The 14,165-nt window shown below is 40.5% G+C and overlaps 1 protein-coding gene and 1 non-coding gene across 2 annotated transcripts in view; both read left to right on the top strand.

Moving 5' to 3' along the window:
- Nucleotides 1-2,495: 2,495 nt before the first annotated feature.
- Trnam-cau lies at nucleotides 2,496-2,567 on the top strand. Its single transcript has one exon. It is a non-coding gene; the product is annotated as a tRNA-Met (tRNA).
- A 7,426-nt stretch (nucleotides 2,568-9,993) lies between these two features.
- The window catches only part of LOC106751841, a 59,732-nt gene continuing 55,560 nt past the window's right edge, over nucleotides 9,994-14,165 (top strand). Inside the window, exon 1 of the mRNA XM_014633032.1 lies at nucleotides 9,994-10,340. The gene's annotated coding sequence lies outside the window, so the exon portion shown is untranslated. The remainder of the gene's footprint in view (nucleotides 10,341-14,165) is intronic.

Below are 14,165 nucleotides of genomic sequence, written 5' to 3'. Positions count from 1 at the left end.
GACATACATTATCATATAAAATTCTTCTCTATTCTTTTTTGACAAAAATTATCCTAAAAATTGAAACAAAAAAGAATTGAAATAAATTTGTGGAGAGACAAAGAATAATGTTTATTATACAGGGTGTAAGTCGATTATCAGAAATATATAACAATGCATACTACCTCGACCGGTTTTTAATCAATGTATTCTTCAATGGATACAACGTTACGCCATTACATCGATTCAAAGACAACTTTGCGATCGAATTATTTAATTAATTTTAAAATAAACTCCCTCAAGAAAGAGAAGTATACTTTCCAGAAATAGGCGCGTATCGTGTTCAATCTCGTGAAGAAAGCGACGGAAGATTTTTTGTACCGTTCGTTTCCCAGTCCAGAGACTCGTACCCTTCTTTCCTGGCGAATTATAAGAAGACGCTAATTGACAGAGCTCGAGCAGAGGAGCGGCTATCGCGCGGCAAATGTGCCGGAAAGATCGTGCGACGACGAAATCACCGATATGTTGGCCCCGTGGAATGTTAATAAGCCAGCAAGTAGCCTCCTTGACAATACAATGTCCTCGACCACACATTCCGGGTGTATCGTAAATCGTTGTTAGTAACCGCGAGACACGTGCGGGTGTAGCCGAGCTTTCAGCAAGCGGCCCGAGTAAATAAGTGGGTGATGGCCGACACAAAACGTACACATAGTGTACGTCAAGAGCCATACATTTCTATGTTGTTACAAATTCCTTAGGGAATTTCTAAACCACTTCCCCTAACAAGAATCCTGCCAGACACTATTTCTTTATAATCCTTTAATTCTCGGCGTGAAATATGCCAGTAATTAGTGTGATTCTGCCAAAATGAAATCCACTTGGAATTAACCGACAGTTAAAATATTCGCCATTCATTCCCGTGGTGCCGGAGGATTACGACCGTTTCAAAGTTGGAATAAACGACATTCTCGTCAGTTTGGTCGGCGTATTTGTGGCCGAGGGAAAGTGCGCGAGTTTTAGCGTACTTAATGCAACCGCAGATTCGTAGACACCGCGATGCACCGTCTCGATAAAACACGCGTGAAAATATCAAGTCGCGAAAAATCCTACGTGCCCTCGATACGCATTTATTCGCGAACTATAATGGCCTAGTTTTCTCGATAGAATATTTAACTGGTCGGACAAGAAGAAATAATCACGACGTGAAAAAAAACAACAATCGACATAAGGCTTTGTAATATCTGCATGATGTCTTATCCATTTTTTTTATTAGAAAAAAGCGATAGAGTTTTCGAAATAACAACAGGAATGCAAGAGTAAAAAGTTAAGAGCTTAAGGTCGTATTCTACCGAATGGAATAAAAACGGTGCGTGCAAATGAGATAAAACAGAAAGAATTCATTTGTCAGACAATGCGAACGTTTCAAAGAAGTTTCATTCTCTTGGATACCTTCCAGACAGTTTCTAGACGTCTCTTGTCCTTTTTTCTGATGTGTCTGGGTCACAGATATATCTGACAATTCTCGTAAAGAGCGCGATGGAATTCGAGTGTCGGAATATCATTGACATGTTTCACTGGAGCATTGAGCGTCAAAGCGACGTGCAGTTTACGTTGCGCTGGTTTCTTTTAGGATTCAAGGCCGAAATAACGATATATCGGTGTATTAATAAGAGGGAGAGAGTCTAAGTTAAGACCCTTAGTGAGATCGTGGGACGAAACCTCAATCCCCCCGCCACGCTTTTGCTTCATTTCAAGTGTCACGCCGATAAAGAAACACGATATCTTCAGTCGCCTTGCAACTGGAGTGACTTCAAAGTCGTGGAATCAGCCGCGTAAATATGCACGCACAATTTTGCAAGATTATTCTCAGCATCGTTGCTGATCTGTTTCTCTAATATTAGAAAATGTCGCTATATACGTCGTGAAAGTAACCCAACCAACCAACTCTGGATCGATCAATTCCACCGTTAACATATATGTAAACGAGAATATGAATCAGCAGTACAGGTACAATTTGAAAATAGAAATCCATAACCAAGTTATCGGAAAAATGAACGAAATATATTTAAAATTATCTAAAATACATTGAAGAGAATGAAACTTCTTTGAAACGTTTGTATTGTTTGACGAATAAGATACTTTTGTCCTCTTTCATGTGCGCACTGTTCTTATTCTGTTTGGTAGAATGTGCCCTTCAATTAAATGTATGCGAAATTTCAACTATACGAATAAGATAATAACAAAGATATCGTTATGTGCAATATTTTGTGAAGTTATAAATAATTTTCGTACGGTTTGACGGCACAAAGCTTCTATTGAAAGTTTATCATTTTTTTGAGAAGAAAGAAAAAGGAGAAATCCTAGTTTCACATCAATTAATTAACCGCGATCAATTAATTGCAATAATCAATGAACTACGATATTTGACGGAACAACATTTTATTCGTAGACAAAAATTGACACGAAACGCTTCATAGGCAACCGGTAATACCTAATTTAGAAGGAGACGACCAACAAGCAGAGTGGCGCAGTGGAAGCGTGCTGGGCCCATAACCCAGAGGTCCGTGGATCGAAACCACGCTCTGCTAAGTTTTTTTTCTTTTACGTAGACACGAAAAAATTTCAACATTCTAGATTTGTGTAACTCAGTGTTTTCTTAAATTGCTTTCAATACTAAAACGAACAGTATTCATTATTTTGTCCGTTAAATACCTTCTCATCAACTCTGTAAAGCTTTGTCCGAATAATATTTTTAGTAATGTTAGTAACAGAAGTTACGAAAGACATAGCCAAGTTTTCCACTAATTGAAAATTCACGTTTTTCACTCTGTTCCCCCTGACTGCATCCCCGCAAAAGATGTATTAAATATACCTGTAAAGGATTTCTCGCCAAAAAAATATGCAAGCAACTTGTTTTGTGAAAAACAAATTATTTGGAATATCTTAACCTTTCGCTCTTACTTCGGATTTAGATACTCGAGTATTTTTGGATATTCCAGATACGTAACATCGTTGCTACGACGAAACGCGCGGAGAAGGAACGATACCTATGTCCTAAAGTCCCGTAACCCCGATAGCGGTCGCCGCGTGCACGACACGCACATCGCGCGAATGGCCGAGAATGCCATTCCTTCGTCATTGTCGCTCCGAGAAGGAGACGAGACGACGAGAGAGTTCAGGAGTTCACCGGAGTTCACAGACATAAATTCGGTGGGTGTTGTACGCGCGGCGAAGTTCGCGTGGCAGCGTCGCCTTTCCTTCTTTCTTAGAGTCAACAATATCGGCATTGGCGAACCTTAAACCCGGTTCAACCGGGTTCTCGTCTGTTCTCGCAATTGGAATTAGTGGTAGATGAGTTGTAATCAAAATGAATCTACATCGGTGACATCGTTTGCTCGCGTAACTGATATTCCGCTTATGTCTCAATTATTACGTACTTCTATATTCAGTAATCTTTGATTTTTCATAATCCTCCCATTATTTATACTTTCTCCTCTCGATTAACGGTTAACCGGTTATGTTCTGGTCAACCGAATAGCGTACGAACTTGATTTGCAACCGACTTATTCACCAGGACTGACATTTCCATACTTTATTCGTGTGTTCCGTGAGATCGTGCAATTTTACGCTAGATTACGCGAAGTTTCCGATGGCACCGGGTGTCCTTATATGTACGTGCAGGGATATTTTTTTTCGTATGCGAACGACACGATGTTGTACAACAGTGGGTACCGCATAAATCATACGTAAATAGGAATGAAAAGAGGCGAATAGAAAGCGAATGGTCGGCGTCACGCGAACGGACGCGTGCAACCATCGTATGTAACAATAGCGCCTGGCGTATAAGGCGCGTGAATTCATGGCACCCGCTCGCTCGTCTAGTTTCTAAAGCGGAATATCAACGCGATTGAACATGTACGTGTGCGACAGCGGTTCGTAAAGGTGTTCTTACATAGACGTGAGCACCGGTGAACAAACGAACGTTCGTATGTCCGTCGCAGGGGGATTTTGCGAACTTCCTTCGTCGGTAATCTATCCTCCCCGCGCGTCACTCGATAACTCGTCAGTCGCGATTGTGTCTGATTCGAATATTGAATTGAGAGATGATACTCGATTGGCGAGTAGTGATGTTTATTATTTTACAAGATATTTCATACTTTATGTTAAAAAATATCATGGCGCATTTTTAAATATCTCAGGAAATTCTTAACCGAAAGAAGTTTTATTATAGTGTTCTGAAAACGTCTCGACAAAAGCTATAAGAATATACCAAATAGGAGGCCACGTTTAAAAAATTCAACTTGACCTGACCTTAGCGACACCATCCAAAGTAATAAGAACAGTAAATAGATCTTTTTAAACCCTGCAACTTTTATCGGGAACACTTTTCTGTAAAACTTCTATTTTCCGAGATTTTTTTCAGCGTTTCCATACTTTTTCCTCGCCCTGCATGGAATAAATACACGTTACAGTTGACGAATAATTAGAGAATCGTTAATTTATAATTGTGAATCTATATAATTTGTTGATTGATGATGAACTATGCATGCTGGCTTATATTTCGAGTGCTCTCTTTTTATTCAATTCGTCAAATGTTGAAAGATTTCCGTTAAAATCGGAAATTTCTTATGTAATAAACGATTTTATGACATACACCTTAAAATATGTAATGTATCGCCACTTATGTCCTTGTACGAGTATCCTGCTTTACTCTGGCTTCCCAATTTAACATCCTGCTCCTGACTGCTCTGTCATAGCACTTCAGATACTCACTCGTGGTACTGACACTCATTGACATTCGTGTAGATATGATGAAAGAACGTGATAACTCACGCACCGATAAACATAACTTATAGTATACGACATGGTATACGATATGTCGTTCACCGTCTCGAAATGTACTGGATGAAGGTATGACCGTTTAAATGGCCTAAACTAAATATTCAGAATGTTTTGGGTATGTTAATTGTAATTTCTTGACTGTTCAGGGGCGAGAAATGGCGTAGCTCTTTTTGCCCATTATTTTGATATTCTCGCGCGTCGCGTATTTTTTTGAATCATTACATTTCGTGCCGAAGAATCACGAACATATCATGACGCGAAGTCATAGGCAAAGTACGTATATTGGTATTCAAAATTCAATTTTCGTCGTGTGTAATGAAAATATTTAATCGAGCTCTGATTGGCATCGCATTAACTAACACATTCGTTAATTAATACTCTTCTCCGGCCGTATCATCGTATTTATGTGAGTATCGATACCGGTATCAGTGCCACGAGCAAGTATCTTGTGTGTCACAAACCTAGTATCTGGAATGCCACAACGAAGCAGTCAGGAGTTAAGATGCTGGGATGGAAAAGCTGAGACGAAGGATGTACAACGTGTGAGTAGCGATATCAATTGGACATATAATTACAATTTTGCCCTCACAATTCTTTCCTTCTCACTCCTTTGAATTTTAAAATTTTACTAATATTTTCAACGTCAATTAAAATGTATGATATAAGAGAACTATAAATGAAGAAAGTTTCTGAGTATCTGTGAAAGTTACGCAATTAATACATTGCTAATTGAAATTAAGAATAAAAATCAAATGCAAATAAAATATTTTAAGACAATCAAATATTAAGTAATTCTAAAATAAATCACTCTTTATATATAAGCTTCATTGTGCTAATGTTATTGCGGGAAATAATAAGAATAACAGTGCATCAATCGATGCCGAAGAAAATTTGAAAAATCTAGCAATAGACTTAATTGATATTAGCGATTCTAATTTAATTCTTCCTAAGCCACCCTACCGGGTAATATCTTTCGATGATAAAAAACAAATGATATACGAGCCATAACATCATATTCGATTATAAAATCATGACCCGTCGCGACGCAATCTCGACGTCGTGAACTCCGCTGCAGATCTCTGTCGAAATGTCGAATAAGCATATAAAGCGTAACAAAGTAAAACGACAGTGACAGTGGTGGTAGTGATGGTAATAGTGGTGGTGGCGGGCCGGTGACTCCCCGGTGCAGTTCCTGGTGACGTCTGACTAAGCGTTCTATTTCGACGCACTCTCAGAGGCCGCGTGACTAATCCACCGCGCGCATACATCAACGCAGGTGGAACTCGTCCGAGAATGTCGCATTTCGAGATTTGGATTAGTGGGCGAGAGCACTCGAGGCGTTATTACTGCGTTGCTCGTAAACCCCCCCTTACGAATGTCGCTCTGTACGATAGCGTGTTCTTTTTACGAAATTCAACATTTCATTTACAAACACCGCATGCCGTACATGAGAATTTCTAGCTAGAATTGAGAATTTCGCAGCGAAAGCGAGCAGAATGTTAGACGAATGTCCGATTATGGCTTGGCTTTCCTTGTTATTTGTCGACGTCGCTATTTTATGTTGATCAACATGAGGAAGAAAAATCTATTTTGAGGCAAAATTAGTTCTGAATTTTCCTAAGAATGTGTGCCGCTAAAAATAGTCGCGGCGATAGTGAAATTAGCGTGTATATTATCGAACAACAAGAGGGAGAACTGCAGATTTCTCTCTTGAATTATCTATATTTAGCTTATTGCGCTTATATATATATATATATATATATTCATCTTTGTGTTGCGATGTTCAAAGCGTTAGACATCTCTCTATTATAAGCGCGAGACGTAGGATGAAGTTAATAAATTGTATACGCAGTTTCTCCGGTGAGGAGTCACTTAGAGTCAAAATAGCACAAAGGACTCATGCCCGGTTAATAGGTCGAGGTTTATCCGTAATCGATACGATATGCAGCGTAATAAGCCGTTCCGTGAAACGCCGATAAAGATCGAACGGTAAATCCCCCCGGCGCACGTGCGTCGAGGTAATTTTCGGGTAGCTTCCAATGTACTTACAATAAGTTACACGAAAGATTCCCTAAAGAAAAACTGTGAGGTTGCTTGCCACCATGACACCATGAATAAGCAGATTCCGCAGCGCTTGCCGAGAAACCAGGAATGTGTTTACAATATCACTTTCGTCGGCAACGCGACAAGAATAGGAACGAGCGCGATTCCGCGGCGCGGAAGTTCGCGAATCACTTTCGTTGGCTTTCTTCTCGATCCTGATCGAAATTTTTCGTGGTCGAGCGAACACACCGGTTCGCCTAAACGCGCGGCTCCGCGCGACTCGATAGAAAGTTCAGTTTCGAAAACACGCGCGATAAATTGCTATGCGAGCGGCGTGAATCGCGTCCGCCGTAGAGACCGGTCCCGTCGTAATCCCTTTTTTTTTCGAAATCAAAATGCGAAGAGCGACGAGCGCAATCGCCGTATAGAATGCTAAATATCATCGATACATATCGATCTGCGAACGAAGCCTACGACGATTGAATATCGACGATATCGCATTGAGGTAGTTGTAGCATAAAATGAGTTGTTTAAGAATTTGTTGAAACTTGAATATACCGAAGCATGTAGATTTAAATATAACTGGTGCTAATTATTGGCGCAATTAAAAAACGATTAATTATTCGGAAGCTGAGATATTCGCAACTGAAAATGACATTTTTTTTACACGTGTTCCTTGAAGTTAATGTCCTATTTTAACTTTTATTTTTAATTTCTACTAAACCATATTTAGAATTTTAATGAGAAACTACTATTAAGAACTATTAACTACTATTAATACTAATATAGAGACATTATACAACAATTTCTGAATCATTGACCATTTCGTTTTGAAAATATAGGCATAAGAAATTTACAATTTATAGTAATACTCGCGATAAAGGCACATATACATATTTAAATATTTATATATCACTTTCTATTATGTGTGCCTCTCTATTAGCTCGACTTACGTATAAATAAAGTATTAATAAGAAAAATAAAAAAATAAATAATATCTCTATGTTTGTATATTTCTCTTAATTTCGCTCAAAATTAACACATTTATTAGTTAGGTAATTAAATAAAGTTATAGGAAAATATTTTCTTCCGTAAATAATAGATTTATGCAGGAATCCCTTAATATTGCTACTGAGAATCTTGCACTCCACGATGTATTTTAAATGATAGAAAGGATCTTATAAACAAAATTCCATTCTAGTTCTCGAAAGAACGCTTTTGAGCGAAGATAATACATGCAGAGAACAAATGGAAAGAATGCGTCGGTATATTTTAAGTGATTTTAATTTTTCCGTATTTTAGCGATATTAAAGATATTGCGCTATTCTTTGCGTCAATGAATAATAGTGCAAATATGTGCATATGTGTATATAGTGCATTATCAGTTAAATACACTGATATTCATGACTATCACCACTATGTAACTATGACTCATTCTACAAACTCACTCTACAAACTCAAAACCTTTTGTTATCAAGGGAAGTAATAAATGCTTCGGAAAAATATTAATCTAGCCAATTGACATATAGATGTTAACACAATTTAGATTATTTTTTTATATGCGAAAAGCCCTTTGAACGCAATGATAATTTCATTCATTTACGAATATTGGATTTAAATGAAAATATATCTATATTTTTACATAACTTATATATATTTAACATATGTCGCTAAATAGGCAAAAGTAGAAAAATCTAATTTAGTTAGATTGAGAAACGAATAAATGTTTTACAACGCAATAAGATATGTATGTACGTGAAAGTAAAAAGAGTTATTACATTATATATATAACATTAATACTAATTATTTATTTGGAATTAAAATATTCCCGGATGTTTATTCCAAGATAGTTTTGTTATCACCCTTAATGGAAGGAACAAATTGTCACCGTTCTCACTTGGAGGCATTCTAAAAACAGACAAATATTTTTTACTCCCAAAAGATATACAAAACATATCTCAATTTTTCCGGAGAATTTTTTCGATTCTACACACACAGCTGGGTTTCCTAGTCATCCAAAGCGCAGCGAAACGAGTCTCGCTCTCGGCGTTCCTCATTTCCAGGTTGGAAAGGAGAGAGACGTGTCGCACGTCTAGGGAAGGACGAGAAGCGAGACCTGAAACAAAGGATCCAGATGGTGCAGGGAGAAAGAACGGAGGGGGAAAAGGGGAGAACGACAACCATCTTCCTGGTCATAATTTAAAGCGCGAGCCCGCTCCTACATCCACGTATAACTCAGGATGCGAATAACAGTTCGGCAATGCCGATCTTGCGCAATTCGCGTATTATCCTTCGTAAAATCGTTTATTTTCAACCGTACGAAAGCTTCTCAAGTATTACGGAAATATATCTTCTCAAATCATCGCGAGGAAATATCTCACATATCAAAGGCATAGATCAACCTGTGATTGAATTTAACAAAGAGTCGGCGTTCAAAGTCTGTTTACGATATCGTTCGAGAAAATAGATAAAAAATAATTGCTACTGTGCGCGACATTGTTTGACCGCTTTAGCGGATTCCGACGGAGGGCAGCCATGCCGGAGTTTCTTTTGTAGCGTATTTCATACTGTTGCGACAAAAAGAGATGGATTTATCAATCGATTCGGATCCCACATCGAGCGAGACTACCTCCCTCGTCTCTGGCCGGCGTTCCGCTTTCGTGTAATACATTGTATACATAAATCAAGATATCTTACCGTACATTTTCGCGCGGGCTACCGTGCGAGCCGGCCTTCAACAAAGGCTTGAAATCCTCGCGCGGGAAGAAGGCGCTCGCGAGGTTAAGCGGCACGCTTCCCCTCCTTTTCATCGCGGGGATAATGACGCCGCGCGTTTACAGCTTCATTTAGCGAAGAACAGAAAGTGACGAATTGTTGCGGAACTAACGAGATAGATCGAGAGGTGGCTGTGGTAACGGCCGTAACAACGGGAAGCCACGGGAAACCTTTCGTTCGGCCTCGACCCGTACAAAAGTTCGGTGAGGTTGCTCGCGAGGCCGAGCCGGGCCGAAGACGGCCGACGCCGGCCGAGCGCTCACCGCCGTGAAACCAGCCGAGAGGACGCGAGTTTCGCCGAGCCGCGGCGTAAACGACCGATCCTGCTGCCGTGGATCAAACAACCCGCCCAGTCAGTCCCTCACGGTAAACCGGCTCGTTCGGTTCTTTCGCGTCGTCCGTCTTACCGCGTCCCTCTCTCTCTCTCTCTCTCTCTCCGTCACGGAGCGTTCTGATCCTCGCGCCTCGGATTCCGAAGCAACAACGCCCGGCGATCAGAGTAACAGTAGTAGTGATCTTCTTCGAGTGGCGAGATCCGGTGCGCCCGTGCGTACGACGATTCAGTGCGATCGATAAGTTGGTTTGACAAGCGCACGGCCCGGTGAGCCGCCATAGCTCCGCTGCCTCCTCGCATCTTCCTCTCGGATTGGTGTCCGCCAGTGGATATTACTCGGCTCGCGGGGAAAATATCTCTCTTGCAGGTAAGTGACACGAAAGGTAGCTCGGCTTCGGCGAATCGCGCGCGATCACACGCGCGAGAATTAGAAAGGCCGCGAACGAGGCGGCGAGCCTAGGAAGCGAACCGGACAAACGAACGCGCGAACGAGAGTATGCACGCTCCGGAAAGAGATCGTGGCTACGCAATTCGACTTAACGCGCGCGTGCGCTACTCTCCGCATTTCCGTCTGACCCAAATCCACTTTTGATTCGATGCTTCTCGTGAATCCCGTAATATACGATGTACAACGCGCCTCTGTGAGAAGCGATCTCAGCCACAACAATGTAACGCACGCGCGGCTATTGTAACGAGGACGGTCTCGCTAGGCATTCGTCGCCAAGGAATCGGCCGACAAAAGCGTGAAAGACGTCTGGGCCGTTCGTTAGACATCTTTAAAAGGTCCTTCAAGCTCGTGTATTGTTTGTATGAGCAAACGTACGATGCTTTCAGCCAATAGCGCTCACCGTTATTTTCGCGAAGGCGCACGGACCTTGCGACGGTTGACACCGGTGTGATGAACGAGACGCCTTTATTGGGTAAAGCCCTTGGGTTATAACTATCTGAATATTTAAAGAGTAAAATATGGCGTCTATCAACAAAACAGCGAGGTTAATTCGATGAGTTACGCATTCGATGTTCGACACGATCTGACGAGTACATTTTGCGCGCAATTATTCCCGTTCTCGCTGCTTCCTACGCAAATAACGCGCGAATTAAAGTTGAGGAAACGAGACGGGGTCTGAATTTTCGATATGACGGAGTCGCATCTAACAATTCGGATCGGATTGCATCAGTGGTCTGAGTTAAGCAAGAGTGACTAGGTGATTCTTTTTCTGAATTATTACCGACAAAAACAAACAGAAAACATTTGCCCGAACAAGCGCAATGTGCTAAGTAACGTTGACGCAAAACGGTTCGCAGACACATCTGGTTGTGCGCGTTAATCCAGCTACGTATGCAAATGCCTTTGTCGACTCGATCGTCGATCGGGTCACCAGTCCGACCGCAGCATTAAAGATCAATGCGAATAGCACTGCGTGACTGGATAATTAACGATTCAGTTTGGATGGATGATGTCTTTCTCGCGCAGTGCTGTTACCGCATGATGTGCGAACGTATTTCCATTAGTATTAACGAGTGTGCTCCTGTGTTTCGCGTGTTATTTCGGTGAGTTACATAATAGGCTCCATTAAATCGGAGCCGATTTATAACTGTTGCGTGTTCGCGAAATAAGCGGCGGAATCATCCATTCCTCTACGCTTTATCACGAACAGCCTCTCGCACGCATTCGCGTGTACGTCACGTACACGTGTCACGTGTCTTTCGTGGAATAATAACGTAGATTCTCTGGTTTATTACACGCAGATAGCGTGCTATCTCGGAAAAAATCTCGCGAAGACATCTAACAAGACCCGTCTGATTTATGAAATCTGTTTTTAACGAGATAAGACCTCTCTTTTTGGGACTCTTGATGAATTTATTAAAACGTGCGTCAATTTAATTCGATTATTGCATCGTAATTGACGTGCGAATCATATGCGTGAATATTTATTCCGATGAGAGAGAGAGAGAAAATGTTCTTTTTTAGTAATTAATCACGCTTAGATACGTCTCTATTCGATTTAACGATGTAATTTTTTCAATATGAGAGAGGATTCTGTCACTAAAATATTATCTTTTTCTCATAATAGCGATAAGAAGTAGCTTGAAGTATCGCCATCGCTTCACGCTCACAAATCGTCCAGGTTTACGGTTAACGATCGAGATCGCAAGGCGTGAGACTCATTCCGAAAAAATTCGCGCTGTTGCAAGATCTCGGGTTGTGACACGGGTATCGATAATTCCGCTAGTTTTCTTGCAGTCTTCCTCTCGACTGCCCCCTTCGGAATTCGTCGAGTTTTGATTTTTGACCGCAAGGTACTCTTTCTCGCGGTGTCTGTTGCGGCACGTAGTTTATCGATCACTCGGTGAAAGTGACGCTTTAGCGTTCGATACAAATTTAGAAAGCCGGCCGTGCCATCCGCGTCTCGATGCAAATAGTGCTTCCTCGCGACTTGACGTTAGAATTTAGAGCTTCGCAACACACTCGGGAGATATGTATCAAAGACACTTTCACATCGAAGTGCACACTTACAGACGGAGTCTCTCGAAAATGGTCGAGATTTCGCGGATAGTCCCTTCACTCTCCAATATATTACCCTTTGAGACATTAAATATCTTGACAACCAACTGATGTTGATTACACACAATAGTAATATCGATTGTGTTACATATGATACAATTTTTTATATACGACAATAATTATCTGCAATGTGTTTCTAAAAATATATCCCAAACTGTAGGAAACTTACAAGCATATCATTTTTCTCAATAATCCTCTATAATCCTTCAAACCATAATTTTCAGGTATTAGAGCATTCTTCGTATAGTTTCGACTTCGCTCCTTTATACCTATATCCTCTATTATCTGTTTAGATTCCTCAAACATAACAAAGATTGCGAGATCATCGTGTTGCTAACATATGAAAGAAGCGATGTACAAGTGGCTTGCAGTACCGACTGAAAACAATTTTCTAAATATGAATAAACTTGTAGAACGTTGAGCCACGTGCATTGCAAAGCAAGGGGACTATATTGAAAAATGATGCGTTTACAAGTTCTCTAAAGCTTTGTAATACATTTTTCGAAACACATTGCGAATAATTATTGTTTCCCTTTCACATTATATCGGACTTTGCCCCCACTTCTATTCGGCGATGAAGAAATAATAATTGCTTCGCATCATCCAGAGAATCTGCTTCGTGGAAAAACGAATCGCTCGTTTTTAACGAGCGATGTAATTGACGTGATTTGCTCCACATGCGGAACGCAGGTGGAGGAAACGCGTCGCTTCCCGTTCTTTATAACGTTCCGATACCGGAAATTCTGACGAACGTAACGCGTGAACGTTAGTTAACAGACGATGAGGACAACCGTCGGTAGAAATCGATGATTTGCTTGTCATTTGTCCGCTTTGATAGTCACGGAGGAAGTAGTCGGTTGTCGCGCTTTCACGACCATTGTACTTTCTTCAGCATCAGTTATCCCTAAGAGCTTAATATCTTTACCTAACATTGTTTAAGTAGACCGCGGGAGGTCGATGCACGAGAATGACCGTAAAGAGACGTCCGCGAAATATTCGCGGGTAGAGACTTTATCGAGAGAGTACCGCATCAGTCCGGATGACAGTTAATGAAGTGACTTGTCTGTTCCCGGACGGCGAAAACGCCAATAGACTTAATGCGTTTAGCAATTAGTTCATTCACGGCGAAATCCATAGCGTAATTATGTCACAAATGTATTGATCATTACTTTGACATGAAAATAACTAGGCAGGTAGACAAAAAATTTTTTGTCAAATAAATTTTTTGTCAGATTTTTGGTCACGGAAAATAATGCTACTGGCCAAATTGTTTCATCACTTTAGGTTTTTAAGTTATTTCGAGTTTTAAGATGAAAAATCAGTGATTTATAGGAAAAAATATATGATAAAACAATTTAGCCAGCGGCAATGCTTTCTGTGACTGAAAATCTGTAAGAAGCACTTATTCTGATTAGAGTTACTTGACAACATTTTTTTGTCGACCTGCGCTATATATTTGCCGGGTATTACTAATATGGATCTCAGACTTTACAAATTCTTAATTAAAGAGTGTTCATTTGCTTGATAAATTAACAAGCCTCGTTGTTGGGCATTAAAAATCAATAAAAGCAGCACAAGTCGGCGGAAGATTATCGGATATCTAAATATAGATCATCGGAGCACGGA

The sequence above is a fragment of the Dinoponera quadriceps genome, unplaced genomic scaffold (assembly GCF_001313825.1).
Source record: "Dinoponera quadriceps isolate SergipeBrazil2010 unplaced genomic scaffold, ASM131382v1 scaffold316, whole genome shotgun sequence".
In the NCBI taxonomy this organism is placed as follows: Eukaryota; Metazoa; Arthropoda; class Insecta; order Hymenoptera; family Formicidae; genus Dinoponera; species Dinoponera quadriceps.
Note: the sequence above shows the minus strand (reverse complement) of the source record. Positions and strands in the feature narration are given on the sequence as shown.